This window comes from Taudactylus pleione, unplaced genomic scaffold (genome assembly GCF_031769625.1).
Source record: "Taudactylus pleione unplaced genomic scaffold, aTauple2 ptg000431l, whole genome shotgun sequence".
NCBI classification, from domain to species: Eukaryota; Metazoa; Chordata; class Amphibia; order Anura; family Myobatrachidae; genus Taudactylus; species Taudactylus pleione.
In genome coordinates, this window is record NW_028284833.1 from 1,779,539 (window position 1) to 1,798,721 (window position 19,183).

General features: G+C 37.6%; 2 pseudogenes across 1 annotated transcript in view; both read left to right on the plus strand.

Annotated features, from left to right (window-relative positions):
* Positions 1 to 19,183, plus strand: part of LOC148506005 (protocadherin gamma-B1 pseudogene) — an 89,665-nt pseudogene that overhangs the window by 28,886 nt on the left and 41,596 nt on the right. The gene's annotated exons all lie outside the window — the stretch shown is intronic.
* On the plus strand, positions 13,465 to 18,586 carry LOC148506008 (protocadherin gamma-B1 pseudogene; annotated as a pseudogene).

Here is a 19,183-nt window from a genome sequence, read left to right on the forward strand (position 1 = left end):
CATTTAACTAGCATCTTCTTGAAGATAATAGCTAGAATCTGATTGGTTGCTATGGGCAACATCTCCACTTCTAAAAACTCTCACTTTAGTAAATTTACCCCAATGTGTAAATAATGTCTTCTATAGCAAAGCTTATTTAGCATCAGCTAAAGTACTGTTGGAGCCGTCCCTGAATTCAGGTGGAAGTTATAACACACATATGGAATTTCTGATTTATAAGATGCAAAATTTGCACTTAAAAGCATATAATTGAGAGAAAGCAAAAATTTTCATTATATTTAAATTATACAGTTTGACAGGTTGTGTCTGAAAACTAATATCAATCCTATGTCCATTGTAATCAAACATTTCAACATTTTAATGTCATTGATAAAGTAATTCTGGGAAAAGTAGTTAAAATTAGTAAAAGGTTTTATATTTTCTTGCTTTCTTTGTGTAAATAAATAACTATTTTTTTAGCAGTAAAGTTGTAAATATCAGTATAAATGTACTAATTACAAATATACATAGTATTTCTGAATTAAGAAGATACATTGAAAATAAATTATCAGTATTGTAGTTCCACACTTTCACCTCTGAGCGCCGCTGTTTGACCAATAAGGAGAAGAATACAGAGCTGGAGATCCACTGGTATATTCATCACTCACACACACTGCAGATCTGCAGGAAGACACACAGCCATTTCCTGGATTCTCTCTAATGGAAAATACTATTTTTTGTTCATATTCTTTTAATCATAAGGACTTAATACAGAATTTTCCTTGCACTATGGACTGCAAACACTGAATCTTTAATTCTCTTGGATATTGAAAAGCTGAGAAATCTGTACATTAAGGACAGGATAGACAGAGAGACACTGTGTGGGGCAGCAGCTACCTGCTTCCTAACCTTTGATGCTGTGGTAGAAAATCCCTTTAATATTTTTAAGATCAAAATAGAAATTCCAGTTTTTTCCATGAAATCTTCTCTATAGAAATTGTAGAATTGTCTATTCCTGGCACAAGATTGTCTTTACAAACTGCAGAAGACCCAGACATTGGGAGTAATACAGTACAGACATACAGGCTCAGTGATAATCAGCATTTCACACTGAGTGAGAAAATCAGACCAGATGGGAGTAAATTTCCAGAATTTATATTAGAGAAACCTTTAGATCGAGAGTCACAAAGTATTTATAAATTAACATTAACAGCCTTGGATGGAGGAAACCCTGTGAGATCAGGGACTGCATTAATAAGGATCATTGTGACTGATTCTAATGATAATTTCCCAATATTTTCACAAGAGATATATAAAGTCACTGTACAGGAGAATGTCCCCATCAATACTACAATTGTTATTGTCAATGCAACTGATCAAGATGAAGATATCAATGCACAGATCACATTTTCCTTTAGCAAAACTTCAGGAAATGTTCACCATACAGGGGTGTTCATAATTCACCCTGAGAGGGGAGATATTAAAACAAATAAAAATTTGGATTTTGAAGTAATAAAGGATTATGAGCTATCTGTACAAGCAAAGGATGGTGGTGGTTTTGTTACACATTGCAAAGTATTGATAGAAGTAATTGATGTAAATGACAATATCCCTGATATATTGATTAGCTCATTATCTACTACAATCCCTGAGGATGCCAAACCTGGTACAATGATAGCTCTGATTGAAATCCATGATCAGGATTCTGGAGACAATGGAGAGATTGATTGTCAAATAATTGAAGCCGTACCATTTGATTTGATATTGTCATCCGACAGTTATTACAGGTTAGCTACTAGCACTGCTATGGACAGAGAGCGAAAGTCATTTTATAACATCACAATTGTAGCTACGGACAGAGGATTTCCCCCACTTTCCAGCAGAAGAACCATCAGATTGGAGATATCAGATGTTAATGACAATCCACCAGTCTTTATGAAATCTACTTATGTTGCTTATGCATCAGAGAACAACTTACCAGGAGCCTCAATATACAGTGTACAAGCTTCAGATCCTGATACTGGAGACAATGCTAAAATGATTTACTCAATTTCCAGCAATAATACAGAAGATCTCCCAGTGTCCTCTTATCTGTCCATCAATATAGAGACTGGAGTTCTCTATGCTCAGAGGTCATTTGATTATGAGCAGCACAAGGAGTTTCTAATACAGGTAACTGCTAGAGACAATGGATCCCCATCTCTGAGCAGCTATGCAACATTAATTATCCGCATAGTGGATCAGAATGATAATGCACCAAAGATCTTGTACCCATCAGCAGACAGTGGTGGCCCAGCTGTGTTTGAGATGGTCCCTTTTGCCTCTGAACAAGGATCATTAATAACTAAGGTGGTTGCAGTGGATGCAGACTCTGGACATAACGCTTGGCTCTCGTATCACTTTTCGCAAGTGTCAGAACAATCTCACTTTATCATCAGTCAGCACACGGGTGAAATCAGAACATCACGTGTGTTTCAAGAGAAGGATATATTAAAACACAAGTTGGTGGTGATGGTGAAGGACAATGGAGACCCCTCTCTCTCAGCTACAGTCACCTTAAGTCTTGTTATTGCTGATAATTTCCAACAACTTGTTCCTAAACTCAACAGCCAAATTAATGATGAATTGCCCCAATCTAATCTGCAAATGTACTTAGTAATTGGCGTTGCAATAATTTCCTTATTATTTATTGTAACAGTTATACTAGTGGTCATATCAAAATGCAAACAATCAAAACCTTCCTTGGCTTTTGGATCTCTTAGTACTAATTTATATCCTACAGTGGACCCCAGGATGCTCTCCATGTATAGTGATGGGACATTACCTTTCCCCTACTCATACAATGTGTGTGTGGCATTGGATCCATCAGAAAATGACTTTGCTTATGGGAAACCAAATCAAAATGTCCCTGTGGACAAACTCATTGATGCTGATGATTCAGGACTTGGAGATGATAGTTTGAAAGAAACATCAAAACAAGCAGCATCGTGCAGGTGAGTGACCCTAACATAATGTATATGGGGCTGATATGCAGATATTCTAAAGATATTGAAGCAACAATGACCCATCTATAAGTTCTATTGTTTTTTTATTTTATGTAACTTTAATGAATACTAAAGGGTTGTAAATACTTCATATCTGTAAGTGCTGATCCCCACTTTTAACAGGTAAAGGAATATAACTCTGTAAACTGTAGTGATGATCATTGTAATCATGACACATTATTGGTTGTAAGCCAAATCAGGTTTTGTATATCTTGACTAATAACAGTAGTTTAGTTATTGAATAATTTATAGTGAGTTTGTTGCTTACACATACTAGAAGCAACCTGTTATTCATGACAATGCTACCTATCAATTCAGTGGGAACCAGTGCCCTGTGAGTATTGGTCATAAAGTTTAACACTAATGTCACTGCTACTTAGTCTGAGTTAGTTTGAATTATCATGAATATTGGTTCACCCAGAACATGACTTTCTCCATAGGGCTTCATTTATGCACAATGCACCTGAAACACACCTCGGGATTGCATTGCTGAACCTGGATAGTCCACACAGTGCACATTTTGTTCCTTGTCTACTCTGTGGTCTTCAGAGGTGCTTCCATAATCTAGAAGTGCCTAGGTATATGGAGCAGTGGAAAAAGTCCCAGTAGGTGCACTGTGCAAAATATCAGCTCACAGCCCGGCATTCTAACATTTAGGTACAATTTACTAATGTGAATGTTTTATTTTGCGTCTTAAAATACTTGTAAATTTATTCTCATTTAAGGCTAAAATTAATCTTGCAAGTGAGCGGATTTTGGAACTGTTTTCGTAAAGTGTCAAGTTTGTGTGTATAATAGCTCAGAGTTTGTATCAAACACTAATTTTATATATATATATATATATATATATACTGTATATGTGTATATATATAGTATGTATGTACGTATGTGTGTCATTTATTTATATATTTATATCAACACTGTATTTCCTCTTTGAAAAAAATGAGCCTTATATAAACTTGGTAAACAATGTCACAGTTTTCAATTACTTTTGCAGTAGTTTACAGTTTGCTACTATATATGTATATAGTTCACCATAATCTTTCTTAAAAGAGTTAAGTAGTGTCTCTGAAGAATTTATATATTTAAAAGGTCTATCTCCACCATTCACCTTCTTCCAGACAGAATATCTCTGTCACTTTACAGCACTATGACACCGTGGCATTACAATGAGGGTGCGTGGGGAGCAGGCCGCATCAGGGTGTCACCCTCGGAGGTGGTGACACCAAAATTCTGGCTGCTCCTCTGTGACAGGAGCTGAGTGCTGCAGTGTCACATTCTCCTGCAACACTCATCTCCTGTCACAGAGGAGGAGCTGACAGTGCTGGCACAGCTCTCCGGGGATGCTGAGCACACCCCCGCAGTGATGCTATTGGGATTTCCCAATAGGGCCTGCCCCCTTTGTTAGGCCATGTCCCCATTTCAGCTCACGGCTCTGCCGCATGAGAGGGGCTATAGAGTGTGCACCCGGTGTCACCACACCCGGTGACGTCTCTGCTATGACGCAGTGGTTGGCATTGCTGCCTCATAACACTGAAGTTATGGATTTGGTCCCAGCCAGGGCACTATCTCTGTGTATTGTTTGTTCTCCCCATGTTTGCATGGACTTCAGCTCACAATCCAAAAACATATTGGTAGGTTAGTTGGCTGCTGGCAAGCAAATGAGCCCTAGTGTTTGTGTGTGTCCATGTGATAGAGAATATAGATTGTAAGCACCACTATGAATGATGATTCTCTGTAAAGCACTGCATAAAATGTGTGTGCTATATAACTCACTATTAATAGCCATAGCTACTATGCAGGAGTCCATTGTACAAACATTGACCAGGTTTATCGCATCTTGTTTCAAAGTTGCGATAAAATATATTTTTCTCACATCTAACACTGCCCTACACAAAGCATTACTTGTAATAAGGCCACAGTGGCACCTTTGATGTCAATGGGGTAAATATTTTTATAGCAATATAGTGATCAAACGGAAGTAGAAAAAAAAAATTGTTTTTATTATATTTCCTAGTATCCAGGGCTCTTACATTGTGTTCTGCTCATGCTCTTCACATTATTATACACAGGTACATAATCCGCCAGAACACTGTAAACCTATTGAAAAGTTCCTTTGAAGTTTAATCCACTATAATATTTTAGGATTTTCACTGCTTGAGTAGGAAAACCTTCCAATGTTTTCAAATATCGTTAAGATTGGTGTATTCGAGTTTGTTGGGCAACTCACAGTTTTTAGGGGTTTACAAGTTGGACTTCAAGCAGTATTCAGTATATGATGTGGTATTTAGCAACAACTGTATTCATTCATTTTATTGTTTCATGCTCATCATTATTTCATAACATCTTGAGAACAATACATAACATAATGACTATCACTCTTATAACCTGTTCTAATGCAGGGGGTTGTGATTTTACATTGTGAAACAGATGACTTAATCAAGCAGACAAAAGTAAAGCACAATTGGTTGAAGCTACAATCTGACAAGTCAACAGATCCAGGGTGACTAAATGGATACACCCAGAAGTCAGTCCCCTGCAATGGCGGCTTCTGCCCACTGTGCAGCCCATCTGTATAACTGACACCATCACATACACACTATATTTCCATCACATGCATACCTCTTAGTTGATATAATGGGGTATAATTACTAAAGTGAGAGTTTATAGAAGTGGAGATGTTGCCCATAGCAACCAATCAGATTCTACTTAACATTTAACTAGCATCTTTTGGAAGCTAATAGCTAGAATCTGATTAGTTGCTATGGTCAACATCTCCACTTCTAAAAACTCTCACTTTAGTAAATTTACCCCAATATGTAAATAATCTCTTCCATAGCAAAGCTTATTTAGCATCAGCTAAAGTACTGTTGGAGCCGTCCCTGATCTCAGGTGGAAGTTATACAACACATATGGAATTTCTGATTTATAAGTTGCAAAGGTTGCACTTAAAAGCATGTAATTGAGAGAAAACAAATACTTTCATTATATTTACATTTTCAGTTTGACAAGATGTGTCTGATAACTAATACCAATCCACAAGCTATGTCCATTGTAATCAAACATTTCAACATGTTAATGCCATCCATTGATAAAGTAATTCTGGGAAAAGTAGTTAAAATTAGTAAAAGGTTTTATATTTTTTGTTTTCTTTGTGTAAATAAATAACTAGTTTTTTAGCAGTAAAGTTGTAAATATCAGTATAAATGTACTAATTACAAATATCTACATAACATAATATTTCTGAATGAAGAAAACACATTGAAAATAAATGATCAGTATTGTAGTTCCTCACTTTTACCTCTGAGCGCCGCTGTTTGACCAATAAGGAGAAGAATACAGAGCTGGAGATCCACTGGTATTTTCATCACTCACACACACTGCAGATCTGCAGGAAGACACACAGCCATTTTCTGGATTCTCTCTTATGGAAAATACAATTTTTTGTTCATATTCTTTTAATCATAAGGACTTAATACAGAATTTTCCTTGCACTATGGACTGCAAACACTGAATCTTTCATTCTCTTGGATATTGAAAAGCTGAGAATGGCTGAGTTGAATCCTCCTACACAGACATACAAAGGAATCAGATGGCAAGTAATATTTCCCTTCTTATTATCATGGCTGTGTCATTCAGTCTCTGGTCAGATTCATTATTCTATTGTAGAAGAGATGAGAAAAGACTCTGTTATAGCAAATATTGCAGTAGACCTTGGATTAGATATTAAACAGCTCTTATCTAGAAAGCTGAGAATTGTATCACGTGTGTCAGAGAAATATTTTTATGTAAATGTAGATAATGGAAATCTGTACATTAAGGACAGGATAGACAGAGAGACACTGTGTGGGGCAGCAGCTACCTGCTTCCTAACCTTTGATGCTGTGGTTGAAAATCCCTTTAATATTTTTAAGATCAAAATAGAAATTAAGGATATAAATTATAATTCTCCCAGTTTTTTTGATGAAACCTTCTCTATAGAAATTGTAGAATTGTCTATTCCTGGCACAAGATTTGCTTTACAAACTGCAGAAGACCCAGACATTGGGAGTAATACAGTACAGACATACAGGCTCAGTGATAATCAGCATTTTACACTGAGTGAGAAAATCAGACCAGATGGGAGTAAATTTCCAGAACTTATATTAGAGAAACCTTTAGATCGAGAGTCACAAAGTATTTATAAATTAACATTAACAGCCTTGGATGGAGGAAACCCTGTGAGATCAGGGACTGCATTAATAAGGATCATTGTAACTGATTGGAATGATAACTTCCCAATATTTTCACAAGAGATATATAAAGTCACTGTACAGGAGAATGTCCCCCTCAATACTACAATTGTTATTGTCAATGCAACTGATCAAGATGAAGATATCAATGCACAGATCACATTTTCCTTTAGCAAAACTTCAGGAAATGTTCACCATACAGGGGTGTTCATAATTCACCCTGAGAGGGGAGATATTCAAACAATAAAGAATTTGGATTTTGAAGTAACAAAGGATTATGAACTGTCTGTACAAGCAAAGGATGGTGGTGGTTTTGTTACACATTGCAAAGTATTGATAGAAGTAATTGATGTAAATGACAATATCCCTGATATATTGATTAGCTCATTATCTACTCCAATCCCTGAGGATGCCAAACCTGGTACAATGATAGCTCTGATTGAAATCCATGATCAGGATTCTGGAGACAATGGAGAGATTGACTGTCAAATCATTGAAACTGTACCATTTGATTTGATATTGTCATCCGACAGTTATTACAGGTTAGCTACTAGCACTTCTATGGACAGAGAGCGAAAGTCATTTTATAACATCACAATTGTCGCTATGGACAGAGGATCTCCCCCACTTTCCAGCAGAAAAACCATCAGATTGGAAATATCAGATGTTAATGACAATCCACCAGTCTTTATGAAATCTACTTATGTTACTTATGTGCCAGAGAACAACTTACCTGGAGCCTCAATATACAGTGTACAAGCTTCAGACCCTGATACTGGAGACAATGCTAAAATGATTTACTCAATTTCCAGCAATAATACAGAAGATCTCCCAGTGTCTTCTTATCTATCCATCAATATAGAGACTGGAGTTCTCTATGCTCAGAGGTCATTTGATTATGAGCAGCACAAGGAGTTTCTAATACAAGTAACCGCTAGAGACAATGGATCCCCATCTCTGAGCAGCAATGCAACATTAATTATCCGCATAGTGGATCAGAATGATAATGCACCAAAGATCTTGTACCCATCAGCAGACAGTGGTGGCCCAGCTGTGTTTGAGATGGTCCCTTTTGCCTCTGAACAAGGATCATTAATAACTAAGGTGGTTGCAGTGGATGCAGACTCTGGACATAATGCTTGGCTCTCATATCACTTTATACAAGTTTCAGAACCATCTCACTTTATCATCAGTCAGCACACGGGTGAAATCAGGACGTTACGTGTGTTTCAAGAGAAGGATATATTAAAACATAAGTTGGTGGTGATGGTGAAGGACAATGGAGACCCCTCTCTCTCAGCTACAGTCACCTTAAGTCTTGTTATTGCTGATAATTTCCAACAACTTGTTCCCAAACTCAACAGTCAAATTAATGATGAATTGCCCCAATCTAATTTGCAAATATACTTAGTAATTGGCCTTGCGATAATTTCCTTGTTATTTATTGTAACAGTTGTACTAGTGGTCATATCAAAATGCAAGCAATCGAAACCTTCCTTGGCTTTTGGATCTCTTAGTACTAATTTATATCCTCCAGTGGACCCCAGGATGCTCTCCATGTATAGTGATGGGACATTACCTTTCCCCTACTCATACAATGTGTGTGTGGCATTGGACCAATCAGAAAATGACTTTGCTTATGGGAAACCATATCAAAATGTTCCTGTGGACAAACTCATTGATGCTGATGATTCAGGTCTTGGAGATGATAGTTTGAAAGAAACATCAAAAACAAGCAGCATTGTGCAGGTGAGTGACTCTAACATAACGTATATGGGGCTGATATTGCAGCAACAATGACTCATCTATAAGTTCTGTTGTTATTTTTTTATTTTATGTCACTTTAATGAATACTAAAGGGTTTGTAAATTCTTCACATCTGTAAGTGCTGATGCCCACTTTTAACAGGTAAAGGAATATAACCCTGTAAAGTGTAGTGATCAATTATTGGTTGTCAGCCAAATTAGGTTTTGTGCATCAGTATTTTAGGTTTTATTTATTTATTTATTATTTATTACCAGTTATTTATATAGCGCACACATATTCTGCAGTGCTTTACAGAGAATAGTTGGCCATTCACATCAGTCCCTGCCCCAGTGGAGCTTACAATCTATGTTCCCTATCACATGCTCACACACATACACACTAAGGTTATTTTATGTTTTGGAGCCAATTAACCTACCAGTATATTTTTGGAGTGTGGGAGGAAACCGGAGTACCCGGAGGAAACCCACGCAAGCACAGGGAGAATATACAAACTCCACACAGTTAGGGCCATGGTGGGAATCGAACCCACGACCTCAGTGCTGTGAGGCAGTAACGCTAACCAATACACCATCTGTGAGGTTTTGAATACTTTATAGTAACAGTATTTTAGGTATTGAATACTTTATAGCGAGTTTTTTGTTTACACATAATATTCACACATGCTTACAGATGTTATTTATGACAATGCTATGTGTTAATTCAAAGGGAACCAGTTCCCTATGAGTATTGGTCACCAATGCTTCTTAGTCTGAATTAGGTTGAATTCTCATGAAGATATGTTGACCCACAATATGGCTTTCTCCATAGGGATTCATTTATGCACAATAAACATTGAAAACCATCCCAGGTTTGCATTGGTGAACCTGGATAGTTTGGTCCTTCTGTTCTGATGCAGCATCTGACACATTTTTGAGGTTTCTGTTTCCATTGAACCTATGATCATGATTAAGATCCTGGTATGGATTGAAACATTGATCTTACTATGATGCCTGTTATAAAGTAAAGTATTTTTCTTTTTTGATAATAAATACTGGTGAATGCCTATATTTGTTGTCATTCCAATTAACCTGCATATCTGATGGCAGAACCTGCATACACATTGGGAAGACCACTCCTGCAGATTTAACACTGTACCATGAGTGCTACGACTCTGTTGTTTTATATATATATATATATATATATATAAATACACAGGTGATCCGGCACTCACAGGTAAAACATCCAAAAATGCCTGCTCCGGTGCCCTCCTTACTGGGAACAAGGTCCCAGACATATACAGCACACACAGGCAGCACTCAGAGAACTTCCTTTATTTCCAAATAAATGGGAAAGATTTTAATGCCAACGCATCAGTGGGGAGTCAGAAAAGTCTGAAATGCGTACCGTGAAAAAGTACAAATGTCACATCAAAAATGATTATACTTTATAAACATCGACTTTATTAATTATTTTTTGCTTTCTCCAAATAAAAATGAAACAGTCACAAATGCTGGAATGGGGGAGGGAAAGTGAGTGACTCACCCCCCCCCCAACATTTGAGAGAGGTGCCAGGGTCTCACTGAGTGCACTGCACAAGTACAGTCCATGGGAGCTGTGTAAGTCCCATGGGACTTTGCACAAAAGATCAGAGAGGCTTGTGCTGAGATGTGTTAGGTGGAGCTCATCATATGCTTCTCTGACCCGTGGAGGAATTCAGCAGCAGCCTCATTGGTGGGATTCATCAGAGGAAGGTGGCAGCTGTAATGTTTGCTGAATGCTGAGTAATGAACAGAAGCAGTTAGGTAGTCACTATGTTGGAAACACATGTACAGCTGTATGTAACATTTTTGACCTAATAGAAGATGACGTTTAGAGAAACTGAGTTTGCATATTTCTTTATTTTTGAGCATATTTGCTAAATGTACAGCTATTGATATCCTACTGAAACCTGTGTTGTTGCTTTTTTTTATAAAAAATGTTTTTGTTGTTGCTTTTTGGTCATTATAAGGTGAAGTCTGAGCATGCCATTCTCTTCTGGGTGTAACCAGCAGAGCTGTAACTAGACTATTTGGTGCTCTGGGCCAAAAAGACCCTTGGCGCCCCCAATTCCTACATTTTCTAAATAGAGACATAAGACATGCACCTGAAAAAGGTGCATTGCCTCATGGGGAAGGGCAATGACATATCTGATTTGATGATGATGAAGGGGTACCAATCCCATTGTACCACTGTTATCCAGGTGTCATTGCAAAATACAATGTGAATCCAAATAGCTGCAGTGATGATACACAATAATTAAATTGACAGGCCCGAACAGTGCCCCCTGACCTGCGGTGCCCTGTGCCATGGCACATACAGTACCACACCACCCTAGTTACGGCCTTGGTAACCAGCCCAGCATAGTGTGTGTAGTGGTGTCTGATAATTCCCATGGCATGGATGCAGTGTGTACTGTGCCTATTGTGCTAAACTTACTGCATTATTAGTTGTTGCATGAACTGCTGGATTAAGGGGATTGGGAGTACTTATGTCTGTATAAGGACTCCTAATCATTATATGTGTGTGGTCATGTCTGTACTGTACATAGCGTGGCCAGATGGAGCAATGTTTGCAGCACTTGATATGTATATTTGTTTGCTATTATTGAATGTTCTTATTGTTTTATACCTACAGTGTATTTGCAGTGGAGTGTGTATAGTACAGGGAATAGTAGGGTGCATACACTGGGCTCAATCCTATTATATGTGAGTAATGTCCTGTGAGCTGTTCTCACAGTGAACTTGTATTACATGATGGTCTCTGTAGTCCTAGAGCAAAGTTCAGTGCACTGTAGCAATAAGCTCCTAATTCTACGCCAAACTACAACTCCCGGCAGCACGAGGGTAGCCGTCCTCCTTCTCTGTCACCACTGGTTGGATAATTAGTCTGTACAGGGATCCACTTTTGGCTGAATGTGTTCCTGAAGCTGCACAATACTGTTAGTGTTGTGTCTGTGAGTGAGGAGACTGGAAGAGAGCAGTGATGTCCGCATACAGAGGCAAAATCAGAAGCAAAGACCCCTTAGACTTACTGATCTCTATCAACAGGTAGGTTGTGTGGTGAGTTACTCCATCTGCCCCTTAGGGGGCAACATTCAGTGATTTAGGGGCACCAAAATAAAATTATATCTAGCCTACACCAACCTAAAAACACTGTGGCACCCCTGATAATAGTGGTACATAACCATGAAGGGACAGCAAAACTGTCTTATTACATTTGGCATCTTTGAGTGTTTAAAGCATTTTAACAATTAGCAAAGTGTCTATATATCTGATTCTCTGCCACAGGGCCAAGATGTAAAACCATACTATTGCACTGCTCCGTAATGCTAGGTGCATTGATGCATCTTCTATGTACATTGCTAGAATTGCCCTTAATCCTCTGCATTGTTCACTTTAGCCAGTCGAAATTGATACTCCTCCGCAGATGGTGCTGTTTTGCTCCATGCACCTGTGTCTTATTAATGGAAAATCTGCACAAATCAAGGTGCACAGTTCCACCAAAGAGCATCTTGATATGGGCCTCAGTGTTTCACAGGTCCAAACCCCATTTGACATGTCATAGATGCAGGTCAGGGGTCAGCTGTAGAGGGGGTTTTACTCCAAAACAGTAGTGCTTTCTGGCTTAGGACTACAACAGCCATGGTAGTTGGGGGAAAGGAGGGAGGAAAGCTTGACAAGTAAATAACTAACTTGTGACTAGACATATTGCTTAATAGACTGCTATTTCCTATAAAAAGTTTTCAGTTCTCAAGTCTGCTGTGTATAGAATATATACCCACCATACTAGCCCTCCTATAATCCTAGCAGCCCAACCTGCTCTTTAAGACTATTTTGGAATACACTTTAGTAATTTGTTCGACATACATAACAGAGATATCATATAAATGTTAATATTAATATATGCTTTTAATGGTATTGAAATACAAAATATATTTTTTTCTACTTTTAACTTGACTAAAACACCAAGGGAAATATTTGAAAATTAAGTGGTAATTTCAATTTGAGCCTTCATATTTCTTAAAGTTTTGTGATAAGAAATAATGATATGTCAAAATTCTGTAGAATATATTATAAATATAAACATGTAATATGCACTGATTTTACACAAAACTATTGGGATAAATGTAATATTTCTTGTCTAGTAATATCACAGTATTGCAGTACCCCACTTTTACCTCTGAGCGCCGCTGTTTAACCAATAAGGAGAAGAATACAGAGCTGGAGATCCACTGGTATTTTCATCACTCACACACACTGCAGATCTGTAGGAAGACACACAGCCATTTTCTGGATTCTCTCTTAAGCAAAATACAATTGTTTGCTCATATATTTTAATCCTAAAGACATAAAACAGATTTTCCCTTGCTGTCTGGATTGCAAAAACTGAATCTTTAATTATCTTGGATATTTGAAAGACTGAGAATGGCTGAGATGGAACCTCCTACACAGACATACAAAGGAATCAGATGGCAAGTAATATTTCCCTTCTTATTATCATGGCTGTGTCATTCAGTCTCTGGTCAGATTCATTATTCTATTGCAGAAGAGATGAGAAAAGACTCTGTTATAGCAAATATTGCAGCAGACCTTGGATTAGATATTAAACAGCTCTCATCTAGAAAGCTGAGAATTGTATCACATGTGTCAGAGAAATATTTTTATGTAAATGTAGACAATGGAAATCTGTACATTAAGGACAGGATAGACAGAGAGACACTGTGTGGGGCAGCATCTACCTGCTTCCTAACCTTTGATGCTGTGGTTGAAAATCCATTAAATGTTTTCAGGGTCAAAATAGAAATTCAGGATATAAATGATAATTATCCAAATTTTTTCCATGATATCATCACTTTGAAAATTCTGGAATCTGCCTTAACAGGAACACAATTTGCTTTAAAAAATGCAGAAGACCCTGACATTGGCAGTAATACAGTACAGACATACAGGCTCAGTGACAATCAGTATTTTACACTGAGTGAGAAAATCAGCAGTGATGGGAGTAAATCTCCAGAACTTATATTAGAGAAACCTTTGGATAGAGAGATACAAAACATTCATGAATTGACTTTAACTGCTTTAGATAAAGGAAAACCCATTAAAACAGGCACAGCCCTGATAAGGATCATTGTTAAGGATTCCAATGACAATTTCCCTGTGTTTACTCAAGACATTTATAAAGTCAGTGTTAAAGAAAATGTTCCAATTAACACTACAGTGATTAGTGTGAATGCAACTGATAAAGATGAAGGTATCAATGCGCAAATCACGTATTCATTTACCAAGACATCAGCAAATGTCCACCATTCAGGTATATTTAGTATTCACCCAATTGATGGAAACATTTATATAAATAAAATACTGGATTTTGAACTAACAAGAAATTATGAGCTCTCTGTACAAGCAATGGATGGAGGTGGCCTTGTTGCCCATTCCAAGGTATTGATAGAAGTGATAGATGAGAATGACAATGCTCCTGAGATATCTATCACCTCATTATCTAGTCCTATTCCTGAGGATTCTGCACCTGGCACAGTGATAGCTCTGATTAAAGTTCATGATCAAGATTCAGGAGAAAATGGAAATGTTGACTGTCAAATTATTGAAGCATTACCCTTTAATTTTCTATTATTATCTGATAGTTACTATAGAATTGTTACAACTATCACTATGGACAGAGAGAAAGTATCTAGTTATAACATCACAATCTTAGCTACTGACAGAGGATCTCCCCCACTTTCCAGCAGAAGAACCATCAGATTGGAGATATCAGATGTAAATGACAATCCACCAACATTTACAAAATCTACTTATGTTGCTTATGTGCCAGAGAACAACTTACCAGGAGGCTCAATATACAGTGTACAAGCTTCAGATCCTGATACTGGAGACAATGCAAAAATTATTTATTCAATATACAGCACTAATACAGAAGATCTCTCAGTGTCCTCTTATCTGTCAATCAATATAGAGACTGGAGTTCTCTATGCTCAGAGGTCATTTGATTATGAGCAGCACAAGGAGTTTCTAATACAGGTAACTGCTAGAGACAATGGATCCCCATCTCTGAGCAGCAATGCAACATTAATTATCCGCATAGTGGATCAGAATGATAATGCACCAAAGATCTTGTACCCATCAGTAGACAGTGGTGGCCCAGCTATGTTTGAGATTGTCCCTTTTGCCTCTGAACAAGGATCATTAGTAACTAAGGTGGTTGCAGTGGATACAGACTCTGGACATAATGCTTGGCTCTCGTATCATTTTATACAAGTGTTAGAACCATCTCACTTTACCATCAGCCAGCACACGGGTGAAATCAGGACATCACGTGTGTTTCATGAAAAGGACATATTGAACCACAAGATTGTGGTGATGGTGAAGGACAATGGAGACCCCTCTCTCTCAGCTACAGTCACCTTAAGTCTTGTCATTGCAGATAATTTCCAACAGGTGGTTCCTAAACTTGGCATTCAAGTCAGTGATGAAGATCCTCAGTCTAATTTGCAGTTATATTTAGTAATTACCCTAGCCCTCATTTCATTGCTATTTATTGTAACTGTTATGCTAGTTATTATTTCAAAATGCAAGGACTCAAAAGCACTCCCAGTTTTTGGTCCTCTAAGTTCAAATTTATATCCGCAAGTTCCTCCCGGCATGCTCTCTCAGTACACAAATGGGACACTGACACTACCATACAATTTCTGTGTGGCACTGGATTCCACTGAAAGTGATTTTACCTTCATAAAGTCCAGTCAGAATATCCCAGTTGATAATCTTATTGATGCTGTTGATTCAGGACTCGGAAATGAAAGCTTAAAGGATTCTTTGACAGCAAATAATCTTACTGAAGTGAGTTATTTTATTTATTTGCATCTTTTACTGTAGTATAAACTTTATATTCATGGAAACTTTATACATATTGAAATAGTTAATAATGTTTAGCAGGAGCTATATGATCCTCTGATGGGGTACTCATAGGATGACATAAAACCTTAAATTGCATTTACTTTAATATATTTTTTATATCAAACAGTATTTTTCTAATTAAGTCACTGTGGGTTTGCAGGATTTCTGTTGACATCTGAAAAAATGTATTTGCTTAAGTATTGGGCATTTTATGTTGATGTGCGTTGATGTTTTATTTGAGTGTTTGTTAACCTGCTTTATTAGTCATATTTTGCTGCTTACAGAGACTGAGGAGTATATTTTAATATAAGTGAGAGTTTCTAGAAGTGGAGATGTTGCCCATAGCAACCAATCAGATTATACTTAACATTTAACTAGCACCTTCTAGAAGATCTAGAATCTGATTGGTTGCTATGGGCAACATATCCACTTCTAAAAACTCTCACTTGAGTAAATTTACCCCTTTGGTAACATTTAACTAGCAGCTTTAATAAATTTACCACCTACTATACTGAGCCTTGTACCCAGAGCAGGACACCTAGTTGTAAGAACAAAAGTGTGATTTGAGTAGTGATATCTGCAGTATTGTTTACCATTGCAATTTGTAGCCTAGTATACTCAGTTAAGCAATCATTAATATTAGTCTTTCAAATACATTATTTTCATTTGTAAAGCACCCCTCTGTTAATTTAGCTATACTGTATATACTGTATTTATATCCTCAGACACAGTAAAATTCTCATGTGGTACTGTACAACACAAAACTGGTCCTTGATAATCTTGCATCCAAAGCAAAGAACAAGCTTGCATAAGCCAAAGTTATCTGAAGGTGGGAAACCCATTTAAGGTAGTGAATATACATATCTTATTAGTTGCAGTTTATACATGATATATACAAAATGCTATTAAAACTAGAAGGCTAAGATACTTAGTATTTGTACATATCATTTATCTAAATATAAATTTTTGCATAATGAATGGTAAAGTCACTCTTTTTTAAAAGATAAGAAAAACGTCTCACCCAATATATGAAAACAGCCACATTGTTTATCTGCTGGGGTTGGTACCTGGATTGAATCTACATGACAGATTGTAGACCAGTGGTTGACAACAATATGTTTTAAGGGGCCTGACATGTGAACCTGCCGCTTTCGAAGAGCTTAACATAATAGAAATATTAAACAGTGACACTTCAACAGAGTTAGACCCTTATATATTTCTGTGATTTCTTAAAATAATGTTTGTACTGCACTTTATTAGTGACTGGCATTTTTAGTTTTTATATACTTTTCTGTTTAGATACAGAAGCATTTATATGAAATATAAAAACCTTAGATTATAATGACATCATTAAAAGCAAATCATCATAGTCTACCTGGATCTTTTAAGACCTTGGTGACAGGGGCATATTAACATCCAAGGCCACCTGCTGCTCACTATGTTCTGAGCCATCCCCCCAGCACTGTGTCTTTCCTGGCTCTCCCAGGAAAAGCGGGTCCCTCCACCTCCACAGCGCCATCTACCCAGTGATATACGTGAAGATGGCACATGCACACACAAGAGAGCCAAGACTTTCACTGCACAGTGCCATCTTCCTGAATATGTCATTGGGAAGATGGCACTGTGGGGGAGGAGGGTTCCGCTTGCTGAATCAAGGTAAGTATACTTTGGGAGCAAAGCATGTGGGGTGACCACCCTGCACCCATTATAAAGGGTCCACCCTGTACCCATAAATATGACTATTCTTGGTGAACTCCCTCCTGCAGGAAGACGCTGGTGATTATGTCGTTGAGGCTGCTAATGGAAGGATAGGGATTGCATCTGCCTATGTAGCCCAATATCATATATATTACACTGTATTTCAGCAATTAAAATTATTATTATTGTTGTTATTATTATGAACTTTTATTTATATGGTGCTGAAAGGTGTCTGCAGTGATATCGAATGAAAACAAAAAAAACATACATATAGCAAAAATACAAAGGATAACCAAAGTACAAATAAGCAAACAATGCTTGGGGAAGAGGGGAGGGAGACACATTACACGCAAGCAGAAATGGGTCACACAAGGGTGAGTAGGAAGCAAACAGCAAGCAATGAGCCTGTACCTACAATCAGGCAGATCTGAGTCATTGGAGGGAAGTAAGGAGACAGGGAAACAGATGAACACTACTGACAGTGATAGTGCTAGGAGGAAAGAACAAGAAAAGAAGGCCCTGCCTGTGAGGGCTTACAGTCTAAGAGGGAGGTGAGTAACCGGGAGGGAGAACTGGCAAGGAGAGTAAGTGGATGGTCAGAAAGACTGAATACAGATTTGTGATTGCTGATAGGTCTGTATTAAGTAGTGAAGCCTGAGTGCTTGTTTAATGGTGTGGATGGTGTCAGAAAATCTTATTTAGTGAGTTCCAGAGCAGAGGGGCAGCACAGGAGGAATTGTGAATACGGAAGTGTTGATCAGAGTGGAGGTGAGGCGGCGGTCAGTGGAAGAGTGAAGAGGGCAGTAGGAAGTGTGTCCTTTATGTATTGTAATCTTAATGTATTGTAATCTTCCTTATATTTTGTAAATTTCAGATTGGGATACAGTTCACATGGTTCCTGGTCCATTCATCAATACCAGGGACTGCTAGGTCAGTTTAGGTATGATGGCCATGTTGTGACTCAGATCATGTGTTGCAGGGCCCAGTACAACCCAAACTCTGTCTTTTATACACCACTGTTCTAATAACTTTAACTTAGTGTAGAGGTTCCCAAATGATGTCCTCAAGGTACTCCCAACAGTTCAGGTTTTAGATATATCCATGGTTGAGCACAGGTGGTTAAATCAAATTGACTGATGTACAAATGAAGTAACCTATGGTTATGCATGGATATCCTTAAAACCTGGACTGTTGAGGTGCCTTAAGGACCAAGATTGGGAACCTCTGACTTAATGTATTTTAGCTCTGGCTGTCTGATGACATTTGTTACAATCCAAGTCCAATGGTAATAAATGAGAGAAACACAAAGTGTAGTCTTTTAATGTTGTTATCTAAATAAGGAGCAGAAATTGTTGGCACTCCATACATAGAAAAACAAAAATAACAGTTGATTATTTTTGTAACTTAGTGAACATAATACATACAAGTGCTTCTGGGCCAGTACATAGAACATATTTTCAGCTATATGTACTAATACAATTGTAAACAGTTAGGTTTAAGCTTCCGCATAATGTACTTCTCATTATACTAATATTGA